At 40.8% G+C, this 11,549-nt stretch overlaps 1 long non-coding RNA gene across 1 annotated transcript in view; it reads left to right on the forward strand.

Moving 5' to 3' along the window:
- LOC139827968 (uncharacterized) overlaps positions 1–11,184 on the forward strand; it is a 17,448-nt gene extending 6,264 nt beyond the window's left edge. Inside the window, exons 2-3 of the long non-coding RNA XR_011739116.1 lie at positions 2,403–2,573; positions 10,979–11,184. This is a non-coding gene — a long non-coding RNA (uncharacterized lncRNA). The remainder of the gene's footprint in view (positions 1–2,402; positions 2,574–10,978) is intronic.
- The last annotated feature ends 365 nt before the right edge of the window (positions 11,185–11,549 follow it).

The following is an 11,549-nucleotide window of genomic DNA, read 5'->3' on the forward strand; positions in this document are numbered from 1 at the left end:
TCTTTCCCCTGTCACCATGTGTCACTCAGCAGCAGCTCATCAGTGCGGTGGTCAAGCATCATCCTGGGTTGCCCTGGCTCCATTAATATTGCACTGCTTTGAAGAAGGTGCTGCTGGGGTCATTAATGGGACTTTCAGATTTCGCTGGAGTCTTGTTTGCTTCGTTTGACCTCAGAGGTCATCAAAAGGGTGTTTGTTCTCAGAACTGGTGGGCCTGGCTGAAGAGTGTTCCTTCAGCTTTTTGTGGACATCTCTGCCTACAGCCATTGCTGCTGCTTCCACTGACATAGCAGCACTTGCCTTTGCCACCTCTCACGCTGCTTTCTGTCGCTCTTGATTTTAGTAAGTATTTTAATGTATTATTGTAACAAAAGGAGGCATTTAAATAGTTATTGAAAACATAAAACTGTGAATGCAGAGCTCAATTACCTTCTCAATTACCTTTTAATAAACAAGAACACAATCACTGTGAGCGGTACAAATGTCATTAATCAGGCATAACAATGTACAAAATTAAAAACCATTAGGGATTTTAAAAAGAACACGAGAACCTAAACCACAAAGTGCTGCACACAAATAACCTTGTTCTTTCAGAGACATAGATTTGTGCATGTGTGGTGCCTCAAATCATCTCTGCTTATGATGATATGATCAAATGGTAGATGGCCTTGCTTTGTAGATAATGGATTCAAGGGAATCATTCAGCATCATCTGTTACTTGACATCCTATGGCATGCACTGTATAAAATGTGGTATTACTGCTTTTCTAGAAGCAGTGATGCTTCTAGCAGCCATCACAATGAAATTGTACTGCAAAATGAGGACTATAAAGGCAGTGACATCAGGTCACATTGAAACAACATTGTGATCTCTGATGAGAAAGTCAACAAGTTTTCAAGGAAGATTGCTTCCCTCTTCATTACCCCCCAGAGACTCTGTTTGCCAACAGCTGTATGTTTCCTCTTTTCTCTCCCTCTTTATTATGTTTCAGAAACTACTATTCTTTCATTTTTTATTTTAATCACTCATTATGCATGCAGGATTCAAGATTGTAGGACTGAATAAGACTTCCTACATCACCACTTGCTGTCATGTGCAACATTATTGCATCGGTCTTTTTATAAACTATTAAACTCCATTTTACAACTAGCTCGATTGTTTTACCCTGCTTCTGAAGGCAGAAAACTATTCCAGAAACACACTACTCTGGCAAGGATTGCTACCTTCTGATTTCCCAGCTACATTATGCCCGTTTTTATGACGATGCGCTCTTTTTCTTTCTATGCCTACTGGATTAACATTTAGTTAAAGCAGAGTTTGCCAGCCTCTGTGAAAACTTTTGCACCTAATTTCTCTGTTTTAGTGACTGTGGGATAATACCTTCCCTGCCAAACCTCTCTTGATGGAGTCCAGGGTGCAGTTTGCTTTATCTGCAGTGAGAGTGCACTGTTGGCTGAAATGGGCTCATTCTCAGCCTGACATCACCATGATCCCCTGGTCCTTTTCATGGGCTGATGCTCAGCCAGTTTACTGCCTGTCCTGGTGCATGGGGTTATTCTTTATTGAGCTTGAGGTATCTGTTCGCCTAATCCTCAAATTTATGGAGATGTCTCTGAATTAAGTTCTGCTGGTCCTCACGTCAGCCGGTCCTGATTTGGTGTCCATAAATTTGCTCTAGGTGCATTCTGTGTCATCATCTGGGCCTCTGATCAAGATGCTGAACACTGTGTTCTGCAGCAGCTACATGTCAACCACTCATTTTTACCAGCTGAGCCTGGCAGTCCAACCAGTTTTCAGACCCTCTGACAGACTGGTGGCCTAGCCCATGCCTTCTTAAAAAACACCATTTTTGTGCCACTGCATACATTAAATTTGTAAACTTTTTGGCACAGATCCCACACTGAGCACTAGGATAAGATCCCCGGAGGCACAGAAAGGGCACACTAAAATATGCAGACAGGAATAATGGTATCTAAAACTTACCATCATGTTTTATTGTATTGTACATACCTTATTCCACTGTTGAGAAACGCTATGTGTGATACATCTGGATGTTCTAGGTGTGATTTAAGAGATGGAGGTATCTGGGCCTGAAACTCTTTCCATATTTATGAGTCCATGGAGAATCTGGATTTCACAGTCCATCTCTGCTTGCTCTGGCTCTTGATCACTATCAATCAACATTGGTAGTGACACAAGACAGAAGCACTTGAATTTACAAGTTGATAACTCCCACAAACAAAATTTCCTGCTTTTAATGGTGGCTGCTGACCCAGTGAGCTTTGCAGAGTTACTGCTGATGTATTTCTTACTCTTCTAATTAAAAGAGAGATTATGGCAGTATTTGCTTATGTTCCCATTGTTTCCTTCATTTGTTGGTATTTGCTTCTGTATTTGTGCAGCACGTTGGGCAGAATTCCAGTGGCACGGCATGTACTCCTTTTCTGAGGACAATGAAATCGGGAGCTGAGTACCAGACCACAGTGACGCTTGAGGCTTGGCTGGTGCAGATCCACTGGTATGGGAAAGTGTCAGAGATGGAACACCAATAGCTCAGGCTTTAGAGACAATTGGTAAGTGCGATAGAAAGGACAATCCCAGTAGCCAGCAAAATCATAGTTTTTTATCAGTGGAACCACTTAGGAATTACTTCAGGACAGTGTTTCAGTAAGACATGTTCGGGCTTATGGGCATTGTTTGAGTAATACTTTTCCCAAAGAAGTTCTAATAGCAGTGCATATGAAGCCAGACAATTCACAAAAAATATAATTTGATGCAAATAATTATCATAAAATTATACAAATTCACCCACAGTTAATTTCAAATGCATACATGCTTTCCCACTTGTCTGAAAACAGTAAATACCAGTTAGTGCCTAGCAATGAAAATCTCTAATAATGGTTCAGATATTGCTTTGGGAACTGGAGTATTTTTAAAAACCACAGATTTTAATGGAAAAATACAGAGGCTTCCAAAGAGCATGACAAGATATGCATAACTGAAGAGTCTGGCTGAAATCAAAACGTCTCTCACAGTTTAAGTGATTTTGTGAACTTGAACTATAGTCACTTAAAGATAAAATGAACTAAAAGCTTTTCAACTTTTTTTTTTTATGCCAGTGAATTTTCTCCACCCATTTTTATGTTTTTGCAATAACTCTTTAAAGTTTTTTGGTTTTGTTCTTATCCTTGCTATGAGAAAAATCAAAATAAGCAAGGAGAAATTACTCGCTTTACATAGTTTTAGAGCTATGTGGAGAATGGTGAAAATTATTATAAATCTTCTAATATTTTTCAGTTTTAAGTAATCTTAGGCTTTATTGGCAAAGGAAGTGTTCCAAATGCATGTGTTTTATTGCCAATTCATATGTCCATTTGTTTGTTAATATTTATCAACCATAATAAAAGTGTTTCTTGTAAATGCTTTACTTTGAAAGTAGTACTGTTGTATTCTATAAGAAAGTTAGGCTTGTAGGAAGGCATTGTATTTTATCAGATATAATTGGAAAAATAAACAAGCTTTCAGGCTTACAGTCCTTCTATTTGTCTGACCTTATCTAATAAAGCACATTACCTATCATTACAGATTTATTTGTCAGCACAGGTTTTCTCAGCATGGCCGGATTGCCTCCAGAACTGTAATAACAACTTACAAGGTTGCAGTATCTGCAGGCAAACTTACAGTATCTAGTATGTGATTGTTGATGAATCATTGAGACATTGCTACTCTCAGTACAAAGTGATATTGCATGTGCATTGAAGACCCAGTACACAATTTTACTTTTCCTTAGATTCTGGATTAGTATTATTTATTTCACTCTGATGTGCTGATGATTTTTTGTTATTGTTTTTTAAGAAAATATTATTACATTTTAGTAAGACTTCTGCTGTATTCTAGTAACTGAGGTGATGATCTGATGCATACATTTACAAGGAGCTTCAGAAGGCATAAATTTAGTTTACATGTACTATTTGTATCTGTCGGTGTGGTTTAAATTGCCATTGGATTTATCGATTCAGTCTCTGATAAAAAGGATTCTCACAGTTTTATGACATTCATACACGTGTTACCCTGTTTAACAAAGAGGGAGCTGAGGACTTGGATAGATGAAATTATATATAGAGAGAGCCAGGTAAGAAAACTAGATGAGGTAGGTCTTTGACTCAGTTCTCCAGCATGTGATGAGTAATTTTTAGTCTAGGATTTTCCTCTTCTGAAATTTAACTGGGCTAAATCAATGAGGAGGAAGTTAAAAATAATTAGCTTGAAGGAAGATGTTTTGAAATGGATTTTATTGACCCTTACATAGAAGAGTTTTTGATCTACAGCTCTCAAAGTGCTTTTCAAAGGTGACATTATGGACTTAGGTTTTCAAACTGATGGAGGAGGGGAGTGAGAAGAGCTAAAGAGAGAAGAGAAAAACAAGGAGGAAATTTAAAACCCCAATAATTACAAAAAAATGTTTTGGAAAAAGTTAGTGAGGGCAATTTTCATATTAATTCTTAAAATCCCTTCAAATCATAGAATCACAGAATCACAGAATGTTAGGGATTGGAAGGGACCTCAAAAGATCATCTGGTCCAATCCCCCTGCCGGAGCAGGAACACTTAGAATCCTACTGTTTGTTTGTTTGTTTCTTTGTTTATCAATATTAGACCATCGTTGAGTTTAATGGCAAGATCAGGCATAGTTTGAAGACACTGACCATGGGGCAATCTGACTATCAGGTATAATTGACTCACAGGTACTATGTTGTTTCGTTGGATAATGATGAGTGTGTAATTTACTGTGACTAAATGGAATAGATTGTACACTGACATGCAGAAAGCTCTGTAGTGCTATCATATCTTGATTGTATATCAACTGATAGAGAACAAATGAAGTGATTCCACAACTGAACTAGGTGCCCAGCTTCTTTGCAAACTGCCAAGTGCAAAGCTGCCAGATGCCTTGTGAAGATCTCCATTTAATTGTAGCACTTAAATTGCAAGCCTTGAAACTGAAATAGAAATATCACAGTCCTAACCTGCAGGCTACACAGAATCTTTCCACAGTAATTGGGGGAATAACGTGATAAAATGCTGATGCTGGTGGGGCAGGGATAAACCAGTTCTTTGCACATTTGGCAACATGGCAGGAAAATGCAGAACAGGGAATGAGCAAGCAAAGGGAAAGCTGATCCCAGCCAAGCACAGGGTGGTGATGAACATGAAAACAATGGTGGATTTAGGTGCTTTTTGTTTTACTGTCATTTGCTATTTGCTTTTTCACTGTTAAAACATTCACAGATGAAATGCTAAAAGTCCTGATGATTCACTTACAAACCTTTACACGTTGATTCCAGAACCAGCTATGCAGAAGAGCTTGCAGGAACCCAGTTAAAGGAAGCTCAGAGGAGGGCAATTCAGTCACATATGTAGTGATGACAGGATCGTTGCGTCTTTGAGTAAAGGTCTTTGGAAAACATATTTCTGGCAGCTCTGTGAGGTATGGGGACACATGAATGTGCATATAGGGAGAGGTCTTCTGTGTAAAACCATGAACATGAAAATCCTTAGTGTTCTAATTTCTGATTTACAAGTGTGATCCTGTCCTCTTGGCTGATGTATTGGGATTGTGTTTTACCTCATATAGCTTGAATTTGAGAGGCAGGATTTGTTACTGACAGCTCAAACAACCCGTATCCTGATGAATACAGAGAAGGAGCTGTAAGACCAACCTACTGCAGTGCCATAGACCCAGGGCCAAGTATATCAACTTTATGCACTGAAGCATGGGAAACAGGTGCTCAAGTAAGTTAGCTACAGGCGTAATTTCATTAGTATAGTGCTCCATAGGGAATAATTAGCTAAAATAGCAAAATACTCTTAAGTCTGTTTATACACAAGAGTTGCACAGCCTCATTACTGTTTGACAGTAGCTGAGTTCAACTAGTTCAAAACTCTGTGGACCTTCTTACAATCCTAAGATTATGATAAAGCTTGTTCTGATAAATATGTAGGTTTAAACTAATCCACAGTAATCAGGGTTAAAGTTTCAAAAATGTCAGTCTTAATGCACTTCTAGTCTACAGGGATTCCTTTTATGGTTCTTAATGCTTTGTTTTACATAATGTATCTTTAAATTCCACACAAAAATCATATAAAAGCTTTTAAGGCTGCAAAGTCAGGCATTATGAAGTTAGAAAATACCAGAATTCATGTTGTTCGCAGAACTAAGATTTGCCTCCCCTTGCGTTTGGTTGCAAGGTGGTCATTAATGACACAAGCTCATTCAGTGCACGGAAAGGATGGTAATCACTTAATGAGCAACTCTTCAACTTTTTGTTTTCTCTTTGATGCTTCATGTGGGACTACGTGCTGCTCAAACACTGCTCCAAAGACAGGATGAATAGTTTTGTTACGGACTTTCCAGTGGTACACAACAGTGTAGGAGCTGAGAGTTTCACAAACAAAATTCAATGTATTTTGATAGCATCCTCACAAAGTAAGGAGAAGATAGCATTGCAGCTAATTATATTACATTGCAACTACATTTTTAGCACAACGTTAAAATCTAGGCTTTTAGCAAAACCCTGCACCCAGTTCACGGCCACCTGTGAGAAATGGGTTTTTAAGTGGTTAATTTAGTAGTCCGCATGAAAGACAAAAATAGAATCCAGTTCTTCTGAGCAGCATGCCAACGCCTTAGCCAGCAACCACTTCTTTTCTTCCTGCAGTCATTGTGTTTACTTTCTGCAATAAAGGAGCCAGGATTCTCTGGACAAGACCTGATCCATTACACAATCCTGACTCATCTCCATACCACGGTCCATTCTGTGTACTGAGCAGCTATATACAACTCTATACCAACAAGCTAGATATGCTTCCCTAAAAATGCCTGAAAAGTTGCAAAGAGAGAGAAAAGAAAAAAAAGTAGCCCACCCCTGTGAGTATTTCTAGCAGGCCTGATGGTCCAGGTATTTCCCTGCCTCTGTAACATGATGTGGCTTCAGTGATTGCTTTGGGCAACTGTGTGTCTGTGCTGGTGCTGAGCGTGTAGGTAAACGGATAAAAAACCTACCCTTAGAAGATGGGTAAAAAATAGTTAATGAGGTGTGTGGAAGATGACTGCTGAGATGGGGGGAAGGAATTCTGGTTACCAGGAGGCTTAAGGGAGTTTACTGGTACGGAAAGGAGGGCTCGTTTACCTCTGGAAGGGTGTGTCTTGCTGTTTCCCACCACTGACCCAGATTGCTGCTAATGGTGTGATCCTGACCTGTGAAAGATATAATAGGATGCCCTCCACTCTGAGAAGTAAAGCATGGCACTGCAACTGAAATCAGTGCATCACTTTCCTCCTTAAAAAGAGCAAGATAAAATCAGTTCCTCCATTTTCCTGATGGATGATGGAGCTAACCCCCCCCCCCCCCCGCAAGGAAGTGATAACACATAGGTGGGGGTTGTTTTGCCTCAAAATTCCAATCAACAGCCTTCTTGTAGGTCACCTTCTTGATCTTTACAGGCTCTGTAACGCTGTGGAGTGCCTCTGCTGTGACTTTCAGTGAGTGATCAGTGCATAAATAAGATAATTCCTAGTGATTTTCCCATGTCTATATTCCTCTGGATACTCTTCCAAATGGCAGCAGAATCTAGAACTCTTCAAAGTATATGAGTGCTCTCTAACTCCCAGCTTTTGGAGTGCGGTGCAGCAGGGTGTAGGGTGGCACCGTTAGTATATTAAAGGTCTGCATGTGTTTCCTGAGACAGGGACATTTTGCATAAGCACCCGCGTGTGAAGTGTAACGACAGCATGATGTGGCATGCACAGCTCTGCTGCACAGCTCTGCTCTCGGTTCAGTGACTGGGGCTGCTCCAGGTGCACCAAAGTGCAGCCTGCACAGGTTGCACAAGCAGTGTCCCATAAGGTGATCTCACCACCAGACACCCTTAGGGTATATTGTGCTGGTGTTCCACATCAGGGAACTCCCAGAGCTAGTTCTTGCAGACTATCAAGGGCTTCAGGTCTCAAGGACCAATGTGTCACTGGTGTGGAGCATTACTGGCCTACCAACACTGCTTCAGTGGTGGCTGGAGGATTCCTGTCCCTTCTGCAGTACAGACAGACAGGATCCCCCTTTATATTACGCGTGTGCCAGGAAAAGAGACTGAGAACTCAGCGGTGGCATTGAGAAACAGAAGATGAAATGTTTGATAGGTTTTTGTGGCCCAGGATGGGGCACACTCAGTGAATCTGTATGTGCAGTGAAGAGCCTCTAGCACATGGGAGCTGAGAGTAACAGAACATTCATGGACTTGAGCTCACAAGCTCCCATAAGTCTTTACAGAACATATTTGAACTGAGATCTTCAAAGGCTTATCACTTGGCCCAAATTTGTGCAGTGACTCATGGGAGCAGTGAGAAGCACATCCCTGGTACAGATAGCTTCTCTGCTAAATTTTTGAGGTGCTGCATCAAACTAGAAGGTACACAAACTTTTTGACAGAATGATCTTGCATTTCTTTTATTAAGATGGGCCTTCTTCCATCTTTTATTCTCATAGACAGCTGAACTAACACTTTAGTAAACAAGCAAGCAAAATACCCTTCAGTTCCTCAGCAGTCAGCTCAAACAGTTAATGTTAAAAGCTGTAACGCATTGATCGTACTGATAAGGAACATAGTAATGAACGTGTCAGGCTACCTTAACTATGTGTATCCGTATAAATAGTCAAACGGGAGTTATGTCATGCAGTAACTTAATTTTACAAGCTACTAATTCGAGAGGTCTGGTACCTTCTATTTTTGCAGCTATGTTCCTCAAATCAGTTTAGTAATGCAGAGCATTAATTTTAGGTGAGTGAACTCAACCCTATTTGTTTTAAATGAGAGAAATTATTGATTGATAATTGTTAATTAGCCCAAACAATACCAAACAAATGTGAAATATCTGAGCTAAGTTCATAGAAACTCTTTAGAACATGAAGGGATGTGTCTCACACTATATGGACTTTCAAGTTGTTTCATTATAGAAAACAAGCATTGATGTCTCTTAATTTCCATCAGATACATCTGTTCAGACAATACCTGTTCTCATTTCTATAACCAAAAGGTGGCAGCATGTTGTCTGGTTTCCCTTTCCATCTATCCTAAATAACCTTACTTGCTCAGTTTGTCAGAATGCCACAAAGTCCAGAACAATCATGCTGACTAAGGAATGCTGATGAGATCTTATGTGAAATCAACTGTTTATCACCTTTAAATAGAAACAGGAATAGATCAAGGACTGTTGATGTTATTTTGTTGTTTCAATGACAGCCTGATTGACTTTTGGAAATGTGAAGAAGGGTTAAATATCAGCTCAGTGGTGTAACTTCAGAAGGGACACCTACCTATAGGCCGTAACGCTTTTATTAACAGTAATGATAGTCAAGAAACCTGAGCCAAGAGTATCTGGCAGATTCTTCTGACCTGTCAGACTTTAAGTCAGTTTTGTTCCTACTCAGGTTATTTCCTGCTTTGGTAACCAGACAAAAGGCCAGTGGGCATCTAAAGGAGCAGCAGAGGTAGGGCAAATTCTTTATGTAGTGCGAATACCAAGGTGAAAAGCACATGAATGTAACCAGTTGAGTTTTGCTACATCAGTTCAGAGGCTTCTGGAAAGGTGACCCAAGACACCCATTTCCCATTCTGGCTGGTAAAGAGATCTGGAGGCAGAGGAAAGCATTCTGAAACATAACTGCTCTCAGATCTGCAGGGGAACTGTAGACTTGGCATGATGCCACAAGTCCTCAGGAAACACAACTGCTACAGAACACTGCAGCGTGTGTCCTTAGTAGCTCAGAACACACACATGCATATTGAACTGACTCCTGCTCTCGACACTGGCTTCCCAAACTCAAACTCAGGATCTCAGTCACGTTTTCCCAGCGGCTCTGTGGCCTGGCCTGGGAACTGTAAATGACATTGCTCTGAGATGTTGGCCAGAGCTAACAATACTGTTCCTGAGGCACCATGAAGCTTGTTGCCACGAGGGTAAATAAAGCTTCTCAACTTCAGACAGCTAAGAAATTCAGTGAGCTCCATTTGCCAGCTGGAGAATAGATGCACAGAAACAATATGTCTGATAATTACAGAAAACTTTAGGGTTACTTTCAGGCCCCAATTCCATAGATGTCTGTAAAGAAATACCCTAAATACAAGCCTCAGAAGGCATCCAGTCTGTGGCCTGAGGCTTTTCTGAAGTTATGTGATATATAATACTTAGTTCATCTGGCTGCTGCAGCTTGCAAGTACGGGTAGCGGTGAGCAGCAATCCCACACGGCACTGCAGCTCCTGTCTTTGCTGTCCATAACTACAGATCAGACTTAATGGAGGAAGTCAATTCATAGACAGGGCTGGCTGGAAGATTAAGGAAAAATATGTGGAAGCTGATGCTGACAAGCAAGATGCAGATGCAGGGAAGGTTGCTCAGGTTGCTGAGAGCATGTGATCCTTTGTCTCGCTCGTAACTGCCCGTGTAGATGCATTTTTGGGGAGCAGCTTACAGACTAAGACACAATTCTTCTGGATATTAAGGATCATCTTAAATTATTACTCATTGCTACAAACAGAAGAGCAATTTTTGGCCTGCTGTCTCTCACACAGCAACACACACATCACATTCTCACTCATAAGAGTAGAAGAACAGCAGTGCTCATAAGAAAATTATACATGATGTTGAGCCCAGGACATGAATGAAAAATGCTAAAATATACATAGCAATGAGGCCATGTAAAAGCACGTATGGAGGAGGATTTCCAGGCTTTAGTTTGGGTCTGTCACAAGTAGAAATGGCTTTGAGGGAGGCTGGAGGGTTTTGATGTGGTGGTTGTACCAAGATGCTCCTCAGCAGCGCAGCATTGGGTAGGTGGATCGCCGTGCAATATTTCTGGTGCTCTTTATTGTGTGAGTGACTGCTTCTGCCTGCAACTTGCCTTCCTGTTTAATCTGTCCTCAGTTCAGTTACCTCTCCACAATGTCAATGTTGGCTCCTGAAGGAGATGATAACCAACGAAAGGTGGCACGCACGGTGAGCCCCAGCAACAGCAAGTCTGGTACTCAGAATGAAGGATGCACCTCACCAGTCACGCTTGGTTCATTGTCCAGCATTGGAGAGACAGCAAAATGGGACCATAACCAATTTTCTTCTATGTACTTAGGAATGCACAGGTGGGAAGACCCTCTGTGAATTGTCTTATATTTTACATGCTGTCAGCCAAGCGATGAGTTAATGCAATTCAGCCGTGCCAGTATAAGCAGATTTCAAAGCTGCCTGTCTGTAACTCCCTCCATTTCCCACCTCTTGTTGAACAGCTGGTCTCTAGAAACAGAGGAAATATTTCTGTTCAGAGGTTTCAAAAGCGGGTTGAAAGATAAAGGACAGAGAACACCTCAGTATGTTCTCTCTCTCCCTCGGTGTTACTGCAGCTGGAAAACTGTCTGTATGACTCGTAAATCTCAGGCCTTTTTAGACCTGGAATAGACATTCAGCACAGGTTCTGTTTTAAATGGGAATCTATTTTCCTCTA

Source organism: Patagioenas fasciata, chromosome 4 (assembly GCF_037038585.1).
Source record: "Patagioenas fasciata isolate bPatFas1 chromosome 4, bPatFas1.hap1, whole genome shotgun sequence".
NCBI lineage: Eukaryota > Metazoa > Chordata > Aves > Columbiformes > Columbidae > Patagioenas > Patagioenas fasciata.